A 25,460-nucleotide genomic window follows, 5' to 3' on the forward strand; every position below is an offset into this window, starting at 1 on the left:
GGCCGCGCGGCCGTGAAATTAACGCCGCACGGCCATGAAAGAGAAAGTGAGCCACATGGGTAACATGGAAGGGTGGGGGCGGTGAGTGCTAAAGCAACACAGGGAAGGCTGGCATTTGGTGAGCACTTTCGCGGCTGCTTTGATGTTCTCAGTGGCCACGCGGCTCACTGAGAACATCAAAGCGGCCGTGAAAGTGATCAGCAGGCTGACAAATGGTGCGCGCGCCCGGCGCACATGCACTGTAGTTGGCGGCCTGAAAAGCACTAGTTTGCACTTCCAAATCCCCAAAAATGCTACCAGGCCAGCCTAGAGGCTCAGTGCATGTGCGCGCCGCTTTTACCGCGATTACTTTCACTTTCACGGCCGCTTTGATGTTTGATCGTGATCGCGATCACTTTCGCGGCCGCTTGGCATAGCCAATAGGTCTCGCTTTTGGGACCTTATAAGTATTTAGTTATGCAACTGTTGCATGGCTAAACACTTATAAGGTCCCAAAGGCGAGACCTATTGGCTATGCCAATGCTTGTTTTAAGATGTTATTGACAAGATTCACTCGAGCTGAACCAGCAGACATATACAGAAGTATTCATTTTTAGAGGTTGCTGAGCAACATTTTTGAACCCTAATATCTTGAAAACTGCTACATGGCAAAGTAATATTGGCCAACCCTTGACATTAGCCACAGGCCCAGCCTCCTCTGGTGGACACCCAAAGGCCTAGTGCACTGCTGCTTGGCGGCTAGTGGTAGGTGGGGCACAGCGAGGCTGTCCCCTGCTGCACACGGCAAGAGGGGATAGCGAGTAGAGTGGAGTTCATATTTTAGAAATTTCTACTCAGTTCCAGAATGTCCTTTCTCTGTCATAAGAATCTTTTCACTGAAAAGAATGCCTCACAACAGTCCTTTTACGTCCCTTTCATGTGGAAGTAATTCCTGTTTAATAACATGGTGGCATCTATCTACAGTCTTGTTATGACTTCTTTCTAATAGGAACATCCCTCCACCATCCCAGAGTGCCCTACTTACCTACTATTAGAACATTCCACTAAAAATAACATTTATCCACAGTCCAGCGCACTCCTTACATAGCATTCGAACTTCCCCTGATAAGAACATCTCTCCAGAGTCCCAGCCCACACCACCTTATCTGTTATCAGAACTTTCTTCTGATTAAAACATCTCTCCACAGTCCTCTCTCCCTGTACCTCTTGTTAATAATAACTTCTGATATCATCTCTCCACAGTTCCCTCTCCCTGTACCTCTTGTTAGTAATATTTTATGATAACATCTCTCCCAGTCGTCTCCCCCTCGTCCCCAGTAATTATGCCTTTCCTCTGACAAGAACATCTTTCCACAGCACCCATCTGCCTCCGTTTACTTGTTATTAGAACTTCCCCCGGATAAGAACACTTTTACATCGTTCCAGCACGCTCTCCTTACCTCATTATAACTTCCTCCAACAAGAACATCTCTCCGTCGTCCCTTAATACCCTCCTCACCTTTTTTTTAAGAACATTCACCTGATAAGAAAATCTTTCCATCCTCGATCCCTTCCCTACCTGCCCTATGTACATTCCTCCGCTGTCGTCAGAATAATTTCTCCTAAACCGATCTTTTTATGTAAGATTGTTGTCCTAGACCGCCTCGGAGTTTGTTACCGGGGCTGCTGGTCCTTGCCTGCGGGCTACCGGTGCCTGTTAGCCCAGTTGCCTCGGGTGCGGTGCGGGACAAAAGCCGGGAGGTGCAGCTGCCACTGGAGACAAAGGACCCCAGAGCCGGCCGGTAGCGAACCGAGAAAACAACTAGTGCACTAGTCAAAAGATCAGCTGATGGAACCAAACAAGCGCAAGGGGCGGGGCGTAGTGCTGTGGAGGTGGGAAGGGGCGGAGCCACGGGCAGGATGTCGCCAGGAGCAACTTGTATTAACAACTTTCCGTACTGGATCGGCCCGTCCCAACGTGGAAAGAAGATACCAATAGAAGAAGACGGCGGACTTTCCCCAGCTGAGAGTGAGTGCGCATCTTGTTCTAAGGAGCTGTGCTCCCCCATCGGTATGTGCTCCCCCTACGTCATAGGGGAGCTGACAAATACAGCATAAATCTAACGAGCTGTGCTCCCCCATCGGTATGTGCTCCCCTAATGTCTTAGGGGAGCTTACAAATACAGCATAAACCTAACTATATGTGCTCCCCCCTACGGGGCTTACAAATAGAGCTAATAACTTGCTTGTTGGTGCCTGGCTGTATGTCTATGCCTCCCCTAAAGCGCTGCAGCTATTTTACCTACCCAACCGAAAACTGTTATGGCATGAGTAAAGTTGTCAAACAATTACTTTTTTAAGCCATACTTTTGAATATATTTTCATATGTAGCATATGCATAAGGCATTGGAAAAATTTTCTTTTCTCAAAATCTTTGGTATTTAAAGTATTTTTAGATTTTGAAAAAAGGAGTTTATTTTTGTTTGAATAATGCCATAATTTTTTTTACAAATATGTATATATTTATACCTAAATATAATAGGGCCTTTCCCCACCCCCCTCTGCTCATCCTTCTTTTTTTTTTTTTTTGTGTTATTTCGCACCTAGGCCCTTGTAACTTTTTGTCCACATAAGGTATCAATGTTAAATGTGTCCCCTTTTTCCCAACAACCTGAGTATTCGAAAGGTACCCAGGGTTTTTTAATTGCCCTGGAAGGGACCCATACATTTTCTAAATATTTTAATGTTTTGCCTTTTTAAATAAAAAACTTCTATATTAGAAAGCGTCTGGTGTGTTTCCTGTAAATGGCATCAACAATGTGTTTGTGGTGATAAAATCACCATCATCTCTGATTTCAGGGGCAAGTAAACTTTTGACAGTAATCAAAATTTTCTTTGAAGTTTTTAAATTTTACTGTGTTAGGAATGGGTTTCAAAACAAAAATGGAGCCCCGAAAACTAGACATTTCTGAAAACTAGACAAAATTATGAATTAAGTAATGGGGACATTTGTCTAAATCCTTTAATGTTTTCCTATACAAATTCACAATTGATAATAGAAAATAATGCACTAATGTTGAAAAACAAATAGCCAATTGTGTCAACGTTTTCATCTGTAATGTAAAGTATGCCAAATAATATAACATTTTAATCTACATAACCCTTCTTTTTTTTGGATATGTAGGACTTATAGGTTTACCAAGAACCCGCGGAACACAGATCCAAAAACTGAGCTGCATCTTGTACTTGTTTTTCATTGCGTACTGTGTTTATCGCAATTCATTTGGTAAATATAGGTACAAAAGAAAGCCAAATATTTCTTAAACAAAATATAGATTTTAGAAGCAGTGTGTTTTGCACATCTCCTGTAAGCAGCACCCGCCGCAAAGCCAAAGTGGCATGTCTTGCATTGCCATGCACAACGTAGCAGGCACCTCTTGGTGCCTGCCACCTTGTAGATGACAATGAGGGGGGTACCATAGGTAGCCCCCAAGTGCAGCCACCCCATGTCTGAACTGGGGTGGCAGAGTGGGCTAAAGAACGGTGATGGGTCAAACCCATATCTGTTGACTGGGTGTGAGTGTTTGATTGGTTCTGATGCTCCGTCCACCACCACCCCCTTTTGTACTGCATCATGAAAATGAGGCACTCGTAAAGTAATCTTACAGGCATATTACGATGCAGCTTTAAAGGCACTGATGAAGGGTCGGAGGCTTTTACAGCTGCATGCTAATCATCCCTTAAATAATCTTATATTTTAAATAATATTTTTAAATTTATAACTTGAACCGGAAATACAGTTTTATACAAAATAATCTTTTTTTCATACATTATATTTTTATATTGACACTTTTTTTTATTACTTTTGCAACAATTGTGTATTTTTTTTGTTACAAATAATCAACAACAAGTTAACCAAACCATTTTGTATATATTTTAAAAAATGTATGTATATTATAATAATAATTACTATATATTTCTTCATTTTGTCAAACATTTGTATAAATTTTTTTTGAAGTGATATCATTTTTTACATATATTTTTAGAATCATATTGTGTTATATTGACTTCAAAGGTACATAATATTTTTCCATTTTTTTATTTGGTGTCCAAGTAGATTTTTTCATCTATCCCTGCTTTTGTTTGGTCGCATTTGGGGAGAGAAACTTGCATTTGGTAGCTACGGTTATCGGTTAAGGTTAGTTTTAATTTTAGTTAATTTAATATTAGAGGGGAGGTAGTTAGGTTTTCTATATTGTTTGTATTGTCTTTTTGTGCATTTTAATATGTTGTGTAATACATATTTACAGTTATATGTTTACTACCATGATAACCTTTAAGGCTTTGAGATATGTAGTATATTATGAGCTCATTATGATAGCCATCACATTAAGTTTTGCCCACCACAATATTAGAATGGCGGTGGGTATCGTTGCGGACACAAAGGGCCCCATTAGTATGGCGGGTGGACAAATTCCGCCCGCCATACCCTCGGGAAACGGTACTGCCCGCTGAGGGTGCGGCGGTCCCGCACTCCCGATTAGCATGCGCCCGCCACACTGGCCGCCCGCTGCAATGCCACAAAGGCAGCCTGTGCCTTTCAATGCACAACGTGACAGGCACCAGGCAGTGCTTGCCACATTTTAAATTGAAATGCCCATGTGCACCCCCTACCCCCGCTACAGGCCCCCAATGTCAAACACCGCCTGCCTTTCCGTGGCGGCGTTGCCGCCACAGAAAAGCAGGTCCCCGTCTGCATAGTAATATGGATGGCAGTGTCTACCAGACACCGCCACCATATAAACTGCTTTTCCGCCCGGTAGGCAATCGAACGGATTGCCCACCGGCAGAAAAGTGGCAGACGGTCTTCCCGTCCGCCAGGCACCCCCTTCCATGGTAATGTGGCGGGGGAAATTTGCAGCGGGCGGATGTTTTTAGCGGGCGGATCGACACCACCATACAGGCGGTGGCGATCCGCCCGCTATACTAATGACCCCCAAAATCTGTCATCCGCTTTTCCACCGGTGGCAATCGCACCGATTTCCTGGTGTATGGAAAAGGGCCACTAATATGGTGGCGGTGTCTAGCAGGCACCGCCACCATATTTGGTTGCGTCCTGTAAGCTGTCTTTCAACATTATGGACGGTGCTGTAGCCCCCAGCACTGCCTGCAATGTTAAAGACCCAGGATTCGCCTGCCATTTTCGTGGGCGCATCCTGATCGCACTAGTGGGCCCGCTGCATGTCTGACGGGCGGTCCCAATCACTGCTACAGTGGCGGGCAGACAAAGTCCGACCACCATTGTAATCAGCCCCTTAGTTATGTTTTGATTAGTATGTGTAGAGTTATTTTAGTATTTTTAAGTGTAATATATATGCCTTCATTATGATCTTACTTTGAAAGTGTCCGACCTTAGGTTGGAGGCTTTCTGACAAACAGTTGGTTTTACTTTTGACCTGCTGATATAATACTGCCGGTCTGAAGTGAAACCGGCCGGTTATTCACGCTGGCCTTTGACGGGCTCCATGAACCTGTTGCCCAATCGGAACTTGCATGTAATTTATATGTACGGCGCTTTACGCCATTTGGATTACGATGCACTGTTTCTGTCAGGGTTTTTTAATATCCGGCTTTCACATATGGAAAGCCTGTTGGAAACTGACTTCACCCTACGGCCTACGTTTTGTGTTTAAGGGGATACCTAGGATGCCCACTTGTTGATCCCTGCACTGTGTATCAAGCACTCTGTGTTGCCTGGCACACAGTGCAGGGATGAACTCCACCTCCTATTTCCCTATGGGAGCCTGTCCTACGGCCAATGTACGGCCATAGCACATGCACCTATATTGGAATGTGATAATACAACTGCACTGCACCATGTCTGGTCTTATCTTGTTTGTTCATGTTTCGCGATGGTGTTGTACACCATAATAAGTCCTTTAATTTTATTAATATATTTATGTGGAGGAAGTTTTTTCTTGTTTTTAACTGGTGGAATTGTTCCTGATCTTCTGTTCCAGGGATGATGAGGTTACCATTTTTTAACCCCTTCTGTGCCCATGACGAGATGGTCTCGTCATGGAGCACAGTCGCGCTGTGCCCATGACGAGACCATCTCGTCATGGGACCCACCCTTGGGGGAAGCTCCCCCCGTGATTCGTCGATTTTTTTTTTTTACTGGGGAGGCAGGGGAAGACCTTCCCCTGCCTCCCTCCACCACCCCCGCCCGCGTCATCAATGACCGGAGGCTTCCCCTTTGCTCTCCGAGGCGCAGGAAGCCATTTGCTTCCTGCGCGTCGGAGAGTAAAGGTCAGTTTTGGGGCTGGGGAGGGGGTATTATTGCATCGGTGGGTTAGGTAGGGTGGGGGCACAATGTTGGGGGGTTAGAAATGTTTTTATGTAGGCTCCGCTTTGTTCCTGCGCTTGGATCGTCCAAGTGCAGTTGATTCTATGTGAAATGGATCCAAAAAATAAACGCACGTTTTCGAGAGATGCCCTTTTTCTCTCGTTTTCTGTATGAGGGGTGCTGCTAGCGTGGGATGGGGGTGGGGGGCGAAAGAAAGTAAGGCATAGGGGTTGCAAAGTGGCCAGATTGATTTTATTTGCATTCAAATACACCAACATCACATAGTTTTCCAGTGAAGTGCTACTTTCGTTTTCTCGTCTTCCTTTGAACAGCATTGTTGTTCCCCGGGGGCAAAATAAAGTTAGACAGAGGGATTGCAAAGTGGCCAGATTGATTTCTTTTACATCTTGTGATCGGTGGGTGCTGGTAGGGGGGTGGGGGGTGAAACGAAATAAGTCAGAGGGGTTGCAAAGTGCCCTGTTTTTTTTTTTAGTATACAAATACACCAGCATCACAGAGTTTGCCAGTGAAGTGCTACTTTCGTTTACTCGTGTAACGTTGAAGAGCATTGTTGTTCCCAGGGGGGGTGAAATAAAGTGAGACAGAGGGGTTGCAAAGTGGCCAGATTGATTTTATTTGCTTCCAAGTACACCAGCATCAGAGTTTGCCAGTGAAGTGCTACTTTCGTTTTCTCGTCTTCCTTTGAACAGTATTGTTGTTCCCAGGGGGGGCTAAATAAAGTAAGACAGAGGGGTTGCTAAGTGGCCAGATTGATTTAATTTGCATCCAAGTACACCAGCATCAGAGTTTGCCAGTGAAGTGCTACTTTCGTTTTCTCGTCTTCCTTTGAACAGTATTGTTGTTCCCAGGGGGGGGGCTAAATAAAGTAAGACAGAGGGGTTGCTAAGTGGCCAGATTGATTTTATTAGCATCCAAGTACACCAGCATCAGAGTTTGCCAGTGCAGTTCGACTTTCGTTTTCTTGTCTAACTTTGAACAGCATTGTTGTACTAAGGGGGGACGAAAGAAAGTAAGACAGAGGGGTTGCAAAGTGGCCAGATTGATTTTATTTGCTTCCAAGTACACCAGCATCAGAGTTTGCCAGTGAAGTGCTACTTTCGTTTTCTCGTCTTCCTTTGAACAGTATTGTTGTTCCCAGGGGGGGTTAAATAAAGTAAGACAGAGGGGTTGCTAAGTGGCCAGATTGATTTAATTTGCATCCAAGTACACCAGCATCAGAGTTTGCCAGTGAAGTGCTACTTTCGTTTTCTCGTCTTCCTTTGAACAGTATTGTTGTTCCCAGGGGGGGCGAAATAAAGTAAGACAGAGGGGTTGCCAAGTGGCCAGATTGTTTTTATTTGCATCCAAGTACACCAGCATCAGAGTTTGCCAGTGAAGTGCTTCTTTCGTTTTCTCATCTAACTTTGAACAGCATTGTTGTTCCCAGGGGGGACGAAATAAAGTAAGACAGACGGGTTACAAAGTGGCCAGATTGATTTCATTTGCATCCAAGTACACCAGCATCAGAGTTTGCCAGTGTATTGCTACTTTCGTTTTCTCGTCTTCCTTTGAACAGCATTGTTGTTTCCAGGGTGGGAGAGTGTACCATTTCTGGAGGTACTGCAATACCTGGTTGATGGGTGAATTGGAAAACACAATGTGCACCATGGTTCTGTGTTTATGGATGTGGTCTACCATACTGCCTATGTTTTGTAAGGATGTAAGCAATGGACAGTGAAACGGTTCCCTTCAGGGCCCTCTAGTCATGTCCATAACTTTTCCGGTGAAACCACTCGCTGATTTCTGAGTGGTTAGTGAGAGATCGTTTAGGTAACCATGTTGTTTCTGCTTACATTTCACATGCTTTGCATTCCCTAGGAGTGTTAGGCAGCGTATTACTCTTATCAAGTGCATAATTTGAATTGAGCCACATCCAAGTGTTTATAGCGGGCACAATTAGGTTATAGCTGAAGGCAGTGCGAGTTTCTCTCAGTGGGCAAGTATGGCGTTCAGTGGGGATGTGGCACTATGGCCGGAGCTGTTGAATCTGGAAATGGGGAACCGGGTTCAGCATTCATGACCAGTCCACCACACCACTGTACTGAGGGAGCACATTCCCATGCTACACCGTAGAAGGCCCCACTAGACCTTAGAAGGCTTGATGTCTTAGCACAAGCAGGTGTACTGTAGTGGTGTCAACTTACAAAAGAGTACAAAGTACAAGTAGAGGTATAAAAGTGCAATAAATGGCAGACACGCAAAACACAGGAACACACTGGGTAGGCACTTCTACAGGCATGGAGAACAGAATTTCCTATAATGTAAAGACTTCCTTCACACAATAGAGAGGGTGTGAATTAAGTTTGGAAGTGTCTTTGCAGGAGGAGAACTTTGAGGTTAGTTTTGAAGGACTGGGAAGAGGGAGGGGGTGGTCCGGAGCTGAGGCTCAGTTCCAGATTCTCGCCGCGTTGCTTGTAAAGGATTGGGCCATCAATCTTTCCTTTTTGAAAGTGGGAGGGTCAAGCAATACATTTTGCGCAGTACGTGATGGTCTAGAGCATTATATGCATATGTTACAATAACGTTTTTTTTCTTCTTTTTATTCTAGTCTAAAGCTTTTCGACGGTGGCTGTTCTGCAGTTTTGTGTAGTTGCATTGTGTTGGTAAGAAATTTTTTGTTGTTGTATTTACACCAAATGAGTAATAATATAATGTCTGAATGAATTTTTTTGTAAGTGATGTCATAATGGCGGCATATTTAGTTAGTGGTTTGAGCATGAAATTCTTTGCGATGTGTTTTGCATAGTCTTATGTGTAATTGCTTTTCTCTTTCTTTTTTAGTGGGATATTGTTGATCCATACTGTGTCTGTACAGAGTTGGTGGTGGTGAGTAGTTTAGCTGCCTCTGGCAAGTGAGTGGTATTGTTTTGGAGTATATTTGAGTTTTTGATAAAGGTGCTTTTTGTTTATTACATATTTTACAAAGAGTTTGTTGTTGTTGACTTGTTTGACAAGTTACCTTTATTAGTAAGCAATATGGCTAGCTGTAGAATGACTGCTCAACAGGTGGTCGGTATGCTTCTTGAATCTTCCTCTGAGCATGATTATGAGACTGACAGTGCGTCTGAGGGAGAGGAGGGAGGGGAAGATTCTGGCAGTGAGTTTTCACTCAACATGGAATCATCGGATGATGAAGGTACTCTCAGTGCAGATGAAGGTACTCTTGGTGTGGATGAAGCAACTCTCAGTGCGGATGAAGTGCCTGTCTTAGAGGAGGAAACTGCTGTGCCGATGGTGCAAGAGGCATCTGGATTGCAGTCTGAGGCTGCTAGGCTTCCTACTGGAAGTGCTGGACTTTGGGTTGATCCAAACATGGTGCAGCCAGTGTTGCCTGCCTTTAGCGGTGATGCAGGGTGTACAGTGAATTGTGAAAACATTTTGCCTATACAGTTTTGTCAGTTGTTTATGGATGATGTATTTTTGGGTGAGATTGTTGAGCAGACGAATTTGTATGCTGAACAGTTTTTGAGGAACAACAGCGACAAACTTAGGCCCCATTCTAGAGCTACCCGGTGGACTCCCACATATCTGGAAGAGATTAAGAAGTTTTTGGGTTTGACTTTATTGATGGGTGTGGTAAGGAAGCCAACCTTGGCTTCATATTGGTCTACTAGCCCCTTGTTGGCAACTGCCATATTTCCTGCAGTTATGACTCGTAATCGGTATTTACTTTTGCTACGTATGCTGCATTTTGTTGATAATTCTATGGAGTTGCCACGAGATCACCCTGACTGTGACCGTCTTTTTAAGATTCGGCCCGTTCTTGATCACTTTGTGGATCGATTTTCTGAGATCTATACTCCAGGGAAAGAAATATCTATTGATGAGTCTTTGGTCTTGTTCAAGGGCCGTTTGGTTTTTAGGCAGTACATCCCTAGCAAGAGGGCACGCTATGGAATTAAGCTGTATATGTTGTCTGAGAGTAGGACAGGATATGTTTTTAATTTTCGTGTGTACACTGGTAGAGATTCTTCTATTGACCCCCCAGGTTGTCCGTCCACTTTTGGAGTTGCAGAGAAAATTGTGTGGGATCTTGCTAGGAGACTGTTTAACAGAGGCCACCATTTGTACCTTGATAACTTCTATACTGCTGTGCAATTATTTAAGGAATTGTATAAAGTGGACACTTTTGCATGTGGCACAATCCGCTCTAACCGTAAAGCTTATCCGAAAGAGCTTGTTTGCAAAAAACTTCAGAGGGGGCAGTGCAGTTCCTTGCGTAGTGATGAACTACTAGCTGTAAAATTTGTGGACAGGAAGGATGTGTACATGCTGACTACCATCCATGATGAGAGTAATTCACCTGTGGCTTTTTGGGGTCAGGTTGCTGAAGTGCGCAAACCTGTGTGCATTCTAGACTACAATAAGCACATGGGTGGTGTTGACAGAGTAGATCAGAGGTTGGAACCTTACTCTGCTATTCGGAAGGCTTATGTTTGGTGTAAGAAGTTGTCCATCCATTTTTTCGAATTAGCAATGTTCAATGCTTTTATTGTGTTCAAGGAGTGTTCTCCTGCGTCAAAGTTGACATTTCTTCAGTTTCAGCACTCTGTGATAGCTAGCCTTGTTGTTGTGGAACAGGCAAGTGTTCCTAGATTTGGAGTGGTGGAGGATGTGGTTCGATTGAAAGATCGCCACTTTCCTGATTTCATCCCTCCCACACCAGCAAAAGATTTTCCCACTAGGAGATGCAGAGTCTGTTGGCGAAGAGGTACGCGGAAGGAGATTCGTATGTATTGCCCCGACTGTCCATCTAAACCTGGGCTGTGTGTCCCTGCTTGTTTTAGAGCGTACCATACGCAAAATAATTTTTGGGAGCATTCATGAGTGGTAAAGTTAACTGATTGGTTTGTATTCTTTGAAAAATTTGATTCTGGTTCAAGGTTGCCGTTAGTGCAATGTGTTTAGTTTCTGATTTTGTGTTTGTAGATTTGTATCTATTTGTAATTTGTTTGTGTTTTTATTTTTGTCTAAAAAAATCCTAAATGTGTTGGCAGTGTGTGTGGACTGGCACTTCTTTGGCGGTGTACGTGGAATGGTGCTTGGCTGGCGGTGTGCATGGACTGGTGCTTGGCTGGTGGTGTGCGTGGACTGGTGTTTGGCTTGCGGTGTGCGTGGACTGGTGCTTGGCTGGCGGTGTGCGTGGACTGGTGCTTGGCTGGCGGTGTGCATGGACTGGTGCTTGGCTGGTGGTGTGCGTGGACTGGTGCTTGGCTGGCGGTGTGTGTGGACTGGTGCTTGGCTGGCGGTGTGTGTGGACTGGTGCTTGGCTGGCGGTGTACGTGGACTGGCGATTGGCTGGTGGTGTGCCTGGACTGGCGCTTGGCTAGCGGTGTGCATGGACTGGTGTTTAGCTAGCGGTGTGCGTGGACTGGTGCTCGGCTAGCGGTGTGCGTGGACTGGCGCTCGGCTGGCTGTGTGTGAGTAGTGACTTGCTGCTGGTCACTACACACACTGCTAGCTGAGTGCCACTCCACGCAATCCATCTGCTTGTGTAGTTGCTGTGTCAGGAATGTGGGCGTGTGAAAGTGATGGGCCCTTGAATGGCGCTGTGTGCTGGTGTGAGTTTTGTTATGTGATGGGCCCGCGGCTGGCGGTGTGAATGGTTTTGTATGTCTCACGCGTATGAAAGGTGTATGAATGGCCTGTAAAGAGGTTGGTGCCTTGTCATGGCTTTACAGCTCACGAGCTGTGAGTCAATGGTTCAGTTTCTCGCCCTTTCAATTATTAACAGTGCATTTCATTTTTGTGAAATCACTTGCTAATACAATTGTATATTCTGAACCATCACTCACCCTCGTGCCAAATCCAATCAGTATGTGTGTGTGCTTGAGGATTAGATGGCTGTGCAGTAATATTTGCCTTTCTGAAGCAGGGTGTACCTTGTCCCTTTTGTGAATTTTGTAATGTGTTGTTTTTGTGCCTGGTGGTGCGAAGGGTCTTGTGTGTATCACGTATGAAAGGTGTGTGAATGGCCTGTAAAGCGGTTGGTGCCTTGCCGTGGCTTTACAGCTCACGAGCTGCGAGTCATTGGTTCAGTTTTTTCTCCATTGAATTATTGACAGTGCATTTCATTTTTGTGAAATCTCTTGTTAATAAAATTTAATATACTGAACCATCACTCGCCCTCGTGCCAAATCCAACCAGTATGTGTGTGCGTTTGAGGAATAGGTGGCTGTGCAGGATTCTTTGTCTTTTTAGTTTCTCTGCCAAGGTGTATGTTCCATGTAAAAATAACCCACCAAGTGTAGATATTGTCGTAAACCAATGGGAGTTCATGGTGATGTCTCTCTTGTGAATTACAAAAAGGTTTTTTATCCTCAATGTCCTGCAAACCTCAAAATATCTGTCACATTGTCCATGCAATATTGTGCCGAAATTCTCAAGTTGTAGAAACAATGTCAAAACGTTCTGGTTTTGCACGGGGGTCAACTGTCTTTTTGGCCCGTGCTCAGCGGCCATCTAGGGAAACCTACCAAACCCATACATTTCTGAAAACTAGACACCCGGGGGCTTCCAGGGAGGTATGGCTTGCATGGATCCCCCAACGTTTACTTACCCAGAATCCCCTGCAAACCTCAATTTTAGCTGAAAAATCACTTTTTTCACACTTTTTTGTGTGGGAAAGTTGTGGCATCACCGGGCTCACTCAAATTTCACACCTCCCAGCGTTCCCCTGGGTCTCCCGGTAAAAATGGTGCCTCACTTGTGTGGGAGGCCCAAGTACCCGCGACAGGCAAGGGCCCAAAACGTAGTGATGCGACATCAACATTGCCTATCTCAAAACCACCTGGTTTTGCAAGGGGGGTCTCTTGGGTTTTTGGCCCGGTGCACGGCGGCCATCTAGGGAAACCTACCAAACCCATACATTTCTGAAAACTAGACACCCGGGGGCTTCCAGGAAGGTATGGCTTGCGTGGATCCCCCAAAGTTTCCTTACCCAGAATCCCCTGCAAACCTCAATTTTAGCTGAAAAAATCACTTTTTCACACTTTTTTGTGTGGGAAAGTTGTGGCATCACCGGGCTCACTCAAATTTCACACCTCCCAGCGTTCCCCTGGGTCTCCCGGTAAAAATGGTGCTTCACTTGTGTGGGAGGCCCAAGTACCCGCGACAGGCAAGGGCCCAAAACGTAGTGATGCGACGTCAACATTGCCTATCTCAAAACCACCTGGTTTTGCAAGGGGGGTCTCTTGGGTTTTTGGCCCGGTGCACGGCGGCCATCTAGGGAAACCTACCAAACCCATACATTTCTGAAAACTAGACACCCGGGGGCTTCCAGGGAGGTATGGCTTGCATGGATCCCCCAACGTTTCCTTACCCAGAATCCCCTGCAAACCTCAATTTTAGCTGAAAAAATCACTTTTTTCACACTTTTTTGTGTGGGAAAGTTGTGGCATCACCGGGCTCACTCAAATTTCACACCTCCCAGCATTCCCCTGGGTCTCCCGGTAAAAATGGTGCCTCACTTGTGTGGGAGGCCCAAGTACCCGCGACAGGCAAGGGCCCAAAACGTAGTGATGCGACATCAACATTGCCTATCTCAAAACCACCTGGTTTTGCAAGGGGGGTCTCTTGGGTTTTTGGCCCGGGGCACGGCGGCCATCTAGGGAAACCTACCAAACCCATACATTTCTGAAAACTAGACACCCGGGGGCTTCCAGGGAGGTATGGCTTGCGTGGATCCCCCAAGGTTTCCTTACCCAGAATCCCCTGCAAACCTCAATTTTAGATGAAAAAATCACTTTTTTCACACTTTTTTGTGTGGGAAAGTTGTGGCATCACCGGGCTCACTCAAATTTCACACCTCCCAGCGTTCCCCTGGGTCTCCCGGTAAAAATGGTGCCTCACTTGTGTGGGAGGCCCAAGTACCCGCGACAGGCAAGGGCCCAAAACGTAGTGATGCGACATCAACATTGCCTATCTCAAAACCACCTGGTTTTGCAAGGGGGGTCTCTTGGGTTTTTGGCCCGGGGCACGGCGGCCATCTAGGGAAACCTACCAAACCCATACATTTCTGAAAATTAGACACCCGGGGGCTTCCAGGGAGGTATGGCTTGCGTGGATCCCCCAACGTTTCCTTACCCAGAATCCCCTGCAAACCTCAATTTTAGCTGAAAAAATCACTTTTTTCACACTTTCTTGTGTGGGAAAGATGTGGCATCACCGGGCTCACTCAAATTTCACACCTCCCAGCATTCCCCTGGGTCTCCCGGTAAAAATGGTGCCTCACTTGTGTGGGAGGCCCAAGTACCCGCGACAGGCAAGGGCCCAAAACGTAGTGATGCGACATCAACATTGCCTGTCTCAAAACCACCTGGTTTTGCAAGGGGGGTCTCTTGGGTTTTTGGCCCGGGGCACGGCGGCCATCTAGGGAAACCTACCAAACCCATACATTTCTGAAAACTAGACACCCGGGGGCTTCCAGGGAGGTATGAGTTGCGTGGATCCCCCAATATTTCCTTACCCAGAATCCCCTGCAAACCTCAATTTTAGCTGAAAAAATCACTTTTTTCACACTTTTTTGTGTGGGAAAGTTGTGGCATCACCGGGCTCACTCAAATTTCACACCTCCCAGCGTTCCCCTGGGTCTCCCGGTAATAATGGTGCCTCACTTGTGTGGGAGGCCCAAGTACCCGCGACAGGCAAGGGCCCAAAACGTAGTGATGCGACATCAACATTGCCTATCTCAAAACCACCTGGTTTTGCAAGGGGGGTCTCTTGGGTTTTTGGCCCGGGGCACGGCGGCCATCTAGGGAAACCTACCAAACCCATACATTTCTGAAAACTAGACACCCGGGGGCTTCTAGGGAGGTATGGCTTGCGTGGATCCCCCAACGTTTCCTTACCCAGAGTCCCCTGCAAACCTCAATTTTAGCTGAAAAAATCACTTTTTTCACACTTTTTTGTGTGGGAAAGTTGTGGCATCACCCGGCTCACTCAAATTTCACACCTCCCAGCGTTCCCCTGGGTCTCCCGGTAAAAATGGTGCCTCACTTGTGTGGGAGGCCCAAGTACCCGCGACAGGCAAGGGCCCAAAACGTAGTGATGCGACATCAACATTGCCTATCTCAAAACCACCTGGTTTTGCAAGGGGGGTCTCTTGGGTTTTTGGCCCGGGGCACGGCGCCCATCTAGGGAAACCTACCAAACCCATACATTTCTGAAAACTAGACACCTGGGGGCTTCCAGGGAGGTATGGCTTGCGTGGATCCCCCAACGTTTCCTTACCCAGAATCCCCTGCAAACCTCAATTTTAGCTGAAAAAATCACTTTTTTCACACTTTTTTGTGTGGGAAGCTTGTGGCATCACCGGGCTCAATCAAATTTCACACCTCCCAGCGTTCCCCTGGGTCTCCCAGTAAAAATGGTGCCTCACTTGTGTGGGAGGCCCAAGTACCCGCGACAGGCAAGGGCCCAAAACGTAGTGATGCGACATCAACATTTCCTATCTCAAAACCACCTGGTTTTGCAAGGGGGGTCTCTTGGGTTTTTGGCCCGGTGCACGGCGGCCATCTAGGGAAACCTACCAAACCCATACATTTCTGAAAACTAGACACCTGGGGGCTTCCAGGGAGGTATGGCTTACGTGGATCCCCCAACGTTTCCTTACCCAGAATCCCCTGCAAACCTCAATTTTAGCTGAAAAAATCACTTTTTTCACACTTTTTTGTGTGGGAAAGTTGTGGCATCACCGGGGTCACTCAAATTTCACACCTCCCAGCGTTCCCCTGAGTCTCCCGGTAAAAATGGTGCCTCACTTGTGTGGGAGGCCCAAGTACCCGCGACAGGCAAGGGCCCAAAACGTAGTGATGCAACATCAACATTGCCTATCCCAAATGTCGCATCACTACGTTTTGGGCCCTTGCCTGTCGCGGGTACTTGGGCCTCCCACACAAGTGAGGCACCATTTTTACCGGGAGACCCAGGGGAACGCTGGGAGGTGTGAAATTTGAGTGAGCCCGGTGATGCCACAACTTTCCCACACAAAAAAGTGTGAGAAAAGTGATTTTTTCAGCTAAAATTGAGGTTTGCAGGGGATTCTGGGTAAGGAAACGTTGGGGGATCCACGCAAGCCATACCTCCCTGGAAGCCCCCGGGTGTCTAGTTTTCAGAAATGTATGGGTTTGGTAGGTTTCCCTAGACGGCCGCCGTGCACCGGGCCAAAAACCCAAGAGACCCCCTTGCAAAACCAGGTGGTTTTGAGATAGGCAATGTTGATGTCGCATCACTACGTTTTGGGCCCTTGCCTGTCGCGGGTACTTGGGCCTTCCACACAAGTGAGGCACCATTTTTACCGGGAGACCCAGGGGAACGCTGGGAGGTGGGACATTTGAGTGAGCCCAGTGATGCCACAAGTTTCCCACACAAAAAAGTGTGAAAAAAGTAATTTTTTCAGCTAAAATTGAGGTTTGCAGGGGATTCTGGGTAAGGAAACGTTGGGGGATCCATGCAAGCCATACCTCCCTGGGAGCCCCCGGGTGTCTAGTTTTCAGAAATGTATGGGTTTGGTAGGTTTCCCTAGATGGCCGCTGTGCACCGGGCCAAAAACCCAAGAGACCCCCCTTGCAAAACCAGGTGGTTTTGAGATAGGCAATGTTGATGTCGCATCACTACGTTTTGGGCCCTTGCCTGTCGCGGGTACTTGGGCCTCCCACACAAGTGAGGCACCATTTTTACCGGGAGACCCAGGGGAACGCTGGGAGGTGTGAATTTTGAGTGAGCCCAGTGATGCCACAAGTTTCCCACACAAAAAAGTGTGAAAAAAGAGATTTTTTCAGCTAACATTGAGGTTTGCAGGGGATTCTGGGTAAGGAAACGTTGGGGGATCCACGCAAGCCATACCTCCCTGGAAGCCCCCGGGTGTCTAGTTTTCAGAAATGTATGGGTTTGGTAGGTTTCCCTAGATGGCCGCCGTGCACCGGGCCAACAACCCAAGAGACCCCCCTTGCAAAACCAGGTGGTTTTGAGATAGGCAATGTTGATGTCGCATCACTACGTTTTGGGCCCTTGCCTGTCGCGGGTACTTGGGCCTCCCACACAAGTGAGGCACCATTTTTACCGGGAGACCCAGGGGAACGCTGGGAGGTGTGAAATTTGAGTAAGCCCGGTGATGCCACAACTTTCCCACACAAAAAAGTGTGAAAAAAGTGATTTTTCAGCTAAAATTGAGGTTTGCAGGGGATTCTGGGTAAGGAAACGTTGGGGGATCCATGCAAGCCATACCTCCCTGGAAGCCCCCGGGTGTCTAGTTTTCAGAAATGTATGGGTTTGGTAGGTTTCCCTAGATGGCCGCCGTGCCCCGGGCCAAACACCCAAGAGACCCCCCTTGCAAAACCAGGTGGTTTTGAGATAGGCAATGTTGATGTCGCATCACTACGTTTTGGGCCCTTGCCTGTCGCGGGTCCTTGGGCCTCCCACACAAGTGAGGCACCATTTTTACCAGGAGACCCAGGGGAACACTGGGAGGTGTGAAATTTGAGTGAGCCCGGTGATGCCACAACTTTCCCAAACAAAAAAGTGTGAAAAAAGTGTTTTTTTCAGCTAAAATTGAGGTTTGCGGGGGTTTTGGGTAAGGAAACGTTGGGGGATCCACGCAAGCCATACCTCCCTGGAAGCCCCCGGGTGTCTAGTTTTCAGAAATGTATGGGTTTGGTAGGTTTCCCTAGATGGCAGCCGTGCACCGGGCCAAAAACCCAAGAGACCCCCCTTGCAAAACCAGGTGGTTTTGAGATAGGCAATGTTGATGTCGCATCACTACGTTTTGGGCCCTTGCCTGTCGCGGGTACTTGGGCCTCCCACACAAGTGAGGCACCATTTTTACCGGGAGACCCAGGGGAATGCTGGGAGGTGGGAAATTTGAGTGAGCCCGGTGATGCCACAACTTTCCCACACAAAAAAGTGTGAAAAAAGTTCTTTTTTCAGGTAAAATTGAGGTTTGCGGGGGATTCTGGGTAAGGAAACTTTGGGGGATCCACGCAAGCCATACCTCCCTGGAAGTCCCCGGGTGTCTAGTTTTCAGAAATGTATGGGTTTGGTAGGTTTCCCTAGATGGCCGCCGTGCACCGGGCCAAAAACCCAAGAGACCCCGCTTGCAAAACCAGGTGGTTTTGAGATAGGCAATTTTGATGTCGCATCACTACGTTTTGGGCCCTTGCCTGTCTCGGGTACTTGGGCCTCCCACACAAGTGAGGCACCATTTTTACCGGGAGACCCAGGGGAACGCTGGGAGGTGTGAAATTTGAGTGAGCCCGGTGATGCCACAAGTTTCCCACACAAAAAAGTGTGAAAAAAGTGCTTTTTTCAGCTAAAATTGAGGTTTGCAGGGGATTCTGGGTAAGGAAACATTGGGGGATCCACGCAAGCCATACCTCCCTGGAAGCCCCCGGGTGTCTAGTTTTCAGAAATGTATGGGTTTGGTAGGTTTCCCTAGATGGCCGCCGTGCACCGGGCCAAAAACCCAAGAGACCCCCCTTGCAAAACCGGGTGGTTTTGAGATAGGCAATGTTGATGTCGCATCACTACGTTTTGGGCCCTTGCCTGTCGCGGGTACTTGGGCCTACCACACAAGTGAGGCACCATTTTTACCGGGAGACCCAGGGGAATGCTGGGAGGTGGGAAATTTGAGTGATCCCGGTGATGCCACAAGTTTCCCACACAAAAAAGTGTGAAAAAAGTGATTTTTTCAGCTAAAATTGAGGTTTGCAGGGGATTCTGGGTAAGGAAACGTTGGGGGATCCACGCAAGCCATACCTCCCTGGAAGCCCCGGGGTGTCTAGTTTTCAGAAATGTATGGGTTTGGTAGGTTTCCCTAGATGGCCGCCGTGCACCGGGCCAAAAACCCAAGAGACCCCCCTTGCAAAACCAGGTGGTTTTGAGATAGGCAATGTTGATGTCGCATCACTACGTTTTGGGCCCTTGCCTGTCGCGGGTACTTGGGCCTCCCACACAAGTGAGGCACCATTTTTACCGGGAGACCCAGGGGAACGCTGGGAGGTGGGAAATTTGAGTGAGCCCGGTGATGCCACAAGTTTCCCACAAAAAAAAGTGTGAAAAAAGTGATTTTTTCAGCTAAAATTGAGGTTTGCGGGGGTTTTGGGTAAGGAAACATTGGGGGATCCACGCAAGCCATACCTCCCTGGAAGCCCCCGGGTGTCTAGTTTTCAGAAATGTATGAGTTTGGTAGGTTTCCCTAGATGGCAGCCGTGCACCGGGCCAAAAACCCAAGAGACCCCCCTTGCAAAACCAGGTGGTTTTGAGATAGGCAATGTTGATGTCGCATCACTACGTTTTGGGCCCTTGCCTGTCGCGGGTACTTGGGCCTCCCACACAAGTGAGGCACCATTTTTATCGGGAGACCCAGGGGAATGCTGGGAGGTGGGAAATTTGAGTGAGCCCGGTGATGCCACAACTTTCCCACACAAAAAAGTGTGAAAAAAGTTCTTTTTTCAGGTAAAATTGAGGTTTGCGGGGGATTCTGGGTAAGGAAACTTTGGGGGATCCACGCAAGCCATACCTCCCTGGAAGCCCCCGGGTGTCTAGTTTTCAGAAATGTATGGGTTTGGTAGGTTTCCCTAGATGGCCGCCGTGCACCGGGCCAAAAACCCAAGAGACCCCCCTTGCAAAACCAGGTGGTTTTGAGATAGGCAATTTTGATGTCACCTCACTATGTTTTGCGCCGTTTCCTGTTGCGGGCACTAGGCCAACACACACAAGTAAGGTACCGTTTTTCTCGTAAGACTTTGGGGAACGCGAGGTGGGTGGAAATTTGTGGATCCACGCAGATTCCGGAACTTTCCACGACAGAAATGTGGGGAAAATGTGTTTTTTTGGACAATTTTTTAGGTTTGCAAGGGATTCTGGGTAACAGACCCTGGTGGGAGGCAGTCAAGTCACCCCATCCTGGATTCCCCTGGGTGTCTAGTTTTCAAAAATGTATAGGTTTGCTAGGTTTCCCAAGGTGCCCGCAGAGCTAGGGTTAAAAAACTACAGCTAGTCATTTTTCCAAAAAAGGGTCATTTTTCACTGCGAAATTGAGGTGTGACCAGGTTGCGTTTTGCGCCGTTTCCTGTCGCGGGCACTAGGCGGACCCACACAAGTGAGGTACCGTTTTTCTCGTAAGACTTTGGGGAACGCGGGGTGGGTGGAAATTTGTGGATCCACGCAGATTCCGGAACTTTCCACGACAGAAATGTGTGGAAAATGTGTTTTTTTTGACAATTTTTTAGGTTTGCATAGGATTCTGGGTAACAGACCCTGGTGGGAGGCAGTCAAGTCACCCCATCCTGGATTCCCCTGGGTGTCTAGTTTTCAAAAATTTATAGGTTTGCTAGGTTTCCCAATGTGCCCGCAGAGCTAGGGTTCAAAAACTACAGCTAGTCATTTTTCCAAAAAAGGGTCATTTTTCACTGCGAAATTGAGGTGTGACCAGGTTGCGTTTTGCGCCGTTTCCTGTCGCGGGCACTAGGCCGACCCACACAAGTGAGGTACCGTTTTTCTCGTAAGACTTTGGGGGACGTGGGGTGGGTGGAAATTTGTGGATCCACGCAGATTCCGGAACTTTCCACGACAGAAATGTGGGGAAAATGTGTTTTTTTTGACAATTTTTTAGGTTTGCAAGGGATTCTGGGTAACAGACCCTGGTGGGAGGCAGTCAAGTCACCCCATCCTGGATTCCCCTGGGTGTCTAGTTTTCAAAAATGTATAGGTTTGCTAGGTTTCCCAAGGTGCCCGCAGAGCTAGGGTTCAAAAACTACAGCTAGTCATTTTTCCAAAAAAGGGTCATTTTTCACTGCGAAATTGAGGTGTGACCAGGTTGCGTTTTGCGCCGTTTCCTGTCGCGGGCACTAGGCCGACCCACACAAGTGAGGTACCGTTTTTCTCGTAAGACTTTGAGGAACGCGGGGTGGGTGGAAATTTGTGGATCCACGCAGATTCCGGAACTTTCCACGACAGAAATGTGGGGAAAATGTGTTTTTTTGGACAATTTTTTAGGTTTGCAAGGGATTCTGGGTAACAGACCCTGGTGGGAGGCAGTCAAGTCACCCCATCCTGGATTCCCCTGGGTGTCTACTTTTCAAAAATGTATAGGTTTGATAGGTTTCCCAAGGTGCCCGCAGAGCTAAGGTTCAAAAACTACAGCTAGTCATTTTTCCAAAAAAGGGTCATTTTTCACTGCGAAATTGAGGTGTGACCAGGTTGCGTTTTGTGCCGTTTCCTGTCGCGGGCACTAGGCCGACCCACACAAGTGAGGTACCGTTTTTCTCGTAAGCCTTTGGGGAAAGCGGGGTGGGTGGAAATTTGTGGATCCACGCAGATTCCGTAAGTTTCCACGACAGAAATGTGGGGAAAATGTGTTTTTTTTGACAATTTTTTAGGTTTGCAAGGGATTCTGGGTAACAGACCCTGGTGGGAGGCAGTCAAGTCACCCCATCCTGGATTCCCCTGGGTGTCTAGTTTTCAAAAATGTATAGGTTTGCTAGGTTTCCAAAGGTGCCCGCAGAGCTAGGGTTCAAAAACTACAGCTAGTAATTTTTCCAAAAAAGGGTCATTTTTCACTGCGAAATTGAGGTGTGACCAGGTTGCGTTTTGCGCCGTTTCCTGTCGCGTGCACTAGGCCGACTGACACAGGTGAGGTACCGTTTTTCTCGTAAGTCTTTGGGGAACGCGGGGTGGGTGGAAATTTGTGGATCCATGCAGATTCCGGAACTTTCCACGACAGAAATGTGGGGAAAATGTGTTTTTTTTGACAATTGTTTAGGTTTGCAAGGGATTCAGGGTAACAGACCCTGGTGGGAGGCAGTCAAGTCACCCCATCCTGGATTCCCCTGGGTGTCTAGTTTTCAAAAATGTATAGGTTTGCTAGGTTTCCCAAGGTGCCCGCAGAGCTAGGGTTCAAAAACTAGAGCTAGGCACTTTGCAAAAAAAGGGTAGTTTTGCATTGTGAAAATGTGGTGTGACCACGTTGCGTTTTGCGCCGTTCCCTGTCGTGGGCACTATACCTACCCACACAAGTGAGGTACCATTTTTATCGGGAGACTGTTATTATCTATTGACTTTCCATGCATTTCTGCTTTACAAATGAAAGATATTGTGTAAAAAAGAAGTCATTCTAAAAAATGACTGATAATTCTCATGCTAGTATGAGTATTCCCAATTTCAGAAATGTGCAAATATCTACTGTTTCTAAACTCTATATTTTGTTCCCATTTCAGAAATACATAGGTGTCTTTCATACCGATTTCGCCATGTACACTTTTTTATAGAATAATTACTATATACCCGGTACATAATAAAAAACCATTGCAAGTTACTACTCAGTTTTTGGCTCTGGGTTCGTCGGCTTCTTGGTGAACCTACAAGTCCTATATATCCCCACAACCAGTAATATCCAGCGGATGCAACGGTATATTGCTTTCAAAGAGCTGTCATAATTAGAAGAAGTTACAGGTGAAAACGTTGACACAAAAGGCTGTTTTTTTCAACTAAATTTCAATTTATCCTACATTTAACTGTTTGTTTCTATAAAAAAAACCTTGATGGATCTACACAAATGACCCCTTGCTGAATTCAGAATGTTGTCTTCTTTTCGAAAATGTATAGCTTTCCAGGATCCACTATTGCTTTTGTACCCATTTCTGCCACTAACTGGAAGGAGGTCAAAAGCACAAAAAATAGCAAAAATAGGCTATGTCCCAGAAAAATGCCAAAACTGTGTAAAAAATGTTGGGTTTCTGACAAAAGTCAAGTATCCCCGAAAATCTGGGAAAATGGTGATTTCAACCCCACAAACCCTTTTTTGATAACATTTGCAGGGAAAAACCCAGATGCTTTCATTTGCAGCCCGTTTTTCCAATTTTTCCAAAAAACTCCAACATTTTGCTCTATTTTGGCTCTTTTCTGTGACCCCTCCAGGGGAATCCACAAACCCTGAGCACCTTTAGAATCCCCATGATGTTGGAAGAAAAGGACGTAAATTTGGCGTGGCTACCTAATGCGGTCAAAAAGTTACAGGGGCCTAAGCGCGCACTACCCCAAATAGCCAAAAAAAGGCCTGGCACAGGAGGGGGAAAAGGCCTGGCAGCGAAGGGGTTAAAGGAAATGCGGATTTTTTTTTTTTTATAAATTTTGAAATATTTTACATTTTATTTTTGCTTTCCTTAAGCATTTCTTTCTTTTGATCTATTTTTCATGTATTTTTTCCTTTAGATGCTATCTATGATTATATCTTTAGCTTTAATTTTTTCTCATTTGTATTTCCCATTTTATTTTTATTTTTTCCAAATTTAAAAAAAAAAGAAGAGCGGAAAGAGTGCCCACCCCTGCCTTGTGCTACAAAGGAGAGCAAAAAAGGTGGATGAGAAGCATCCACAGGTCACTCAGGCCATAAAGCACTTTAGATTCACGTTATCAAAGTACAACTCCCTTAGGCCCATGACCTCCATAATCCATAACGGTAAGTCTGCTTTATAAGTTTCAACGCCTTCTTGCTTTCAAGAGAGACAACCACCTTCTCAGCCTCATTGTTCTGCGTCTCCGACAGTCGATGGGAGTTTGTGCTAATATGATTCACTTAAGTGTGATCATGCATTAACATTACCTGTGGTGGTGAAATATTAATGGAATATAGACCTTGAGTCTATTGGGCAAAACCTTCAACATAATCTTCATATCTGCGTTTATGAGTGATATCTGTTTGTATTTTGCTAATTCAAGTGGGTCACAATCATGTTCTGTAAATTAAGGCGGGTTCAGATCGAATTTAGAGGTCCATTCGGATGTAGGGCGGAAAAACACCCCGACCGCCATGGAAGCGGAAAAGAACCGCCCGCCGGCCCCGTGGGAAAACCGGCAGACAAATTAGAATTAACCGCCCTAAAAAAACGACCGCGGCGGTACTTGTCCCAGAATAACTGCCCGTAGCGGGCGTAGATGGCCAAAATCCATCCGTGGCGGTCGGAATCGCGGCGGAAAAACAACAACCCGCCGCAAGTATAGTGGAGACACTGTCCCGGAAATTAGTATATCCCCGACGGTACCGCGGTATGTACCGCCGTCACCGACTGCCGCGGTCACACAATGGAATGAATGGGAGAGCCAGCAGAAGAGCTGAAGCACAGCCACCGCGGCGGATGAACCGTTAAACATATGGCAGACGAAGCCAAAACCCCACAAGAAGGCCAAAAAGTGCACACAGAAAACTAGACATGCCTCCCAAATACACATAACACACCCCAATGACACAACCACATGCCAAAACTAAAAATACAAATCCCAGGACAACACACCTGTCAGCAACACCCCAATTGGACACACCCACATAGCTGTGTAGAAAACCAGCTCCTTCACTGATCACAATCCCTTGAAAAACTCCAGGAGAGAAGGGACACATACCCCAGCTGATAGGAGAGGCAAAGGATACAACATCCCCAGCGACACCACACACAGCACCATCACCACCTCCAAACCAGCACAACTAACCCCCTTGCACAACACACACCATACACAGCACAACCACCACTCACACCCTTGCATCCACAATCACTTTGAACACCACACACTATGGCCACACACAAAATGCCCAAATTCACTGAGAGTGAGTTGAAGGTCATGGTAGATGAGATAGTCAGAGTGGAACCACAGCTTTTTGGTACCCTGGTCCAACAGACACCATTAGCTACAAGGACACAAATGTGGGCTAGGATAGTCCAAAGGGTCATTGTAGTAGGGACCACCCCAAGATCAAAAAAGGAGATCATGAAGCGTTGGTATGACCTGAAGAGGGTGGTCAAGGAGAGGAGGAGCAAGAACCATGAGTTGGCTCAGAGGACTGGTGGTGGCTCTCCCATTCCACTAAAAACATTCACACAATGGGAGGATAAGGTGCTTGCCATACTGCATCCAGAGAGTCTCAAAGGAGTAGCCGGGGGAGTGGAGGCTGGTAAGTACAAATAAATGACTACCGCCACTCTGCTATGTACTGTCTTGCACAATTACAAAGCCACACCACCTAGGACACACACCATCCATCTGCACCCCACACTCACAAAAACATGGCTCACAGATCCAACATAAA

This window comes from Triturus cristatus, chromosome 1_1, assembly GCF_964204655.1.
Source record: "Triturus cristatus chromosome 1_1, aTriCri1.1, whole genome shotgun sequence".
NCBI lineage: Eukaryota > Metazoa > Chordata > Amphibia > Caudata > Salamandridae > Triturus > Triturus cristatus.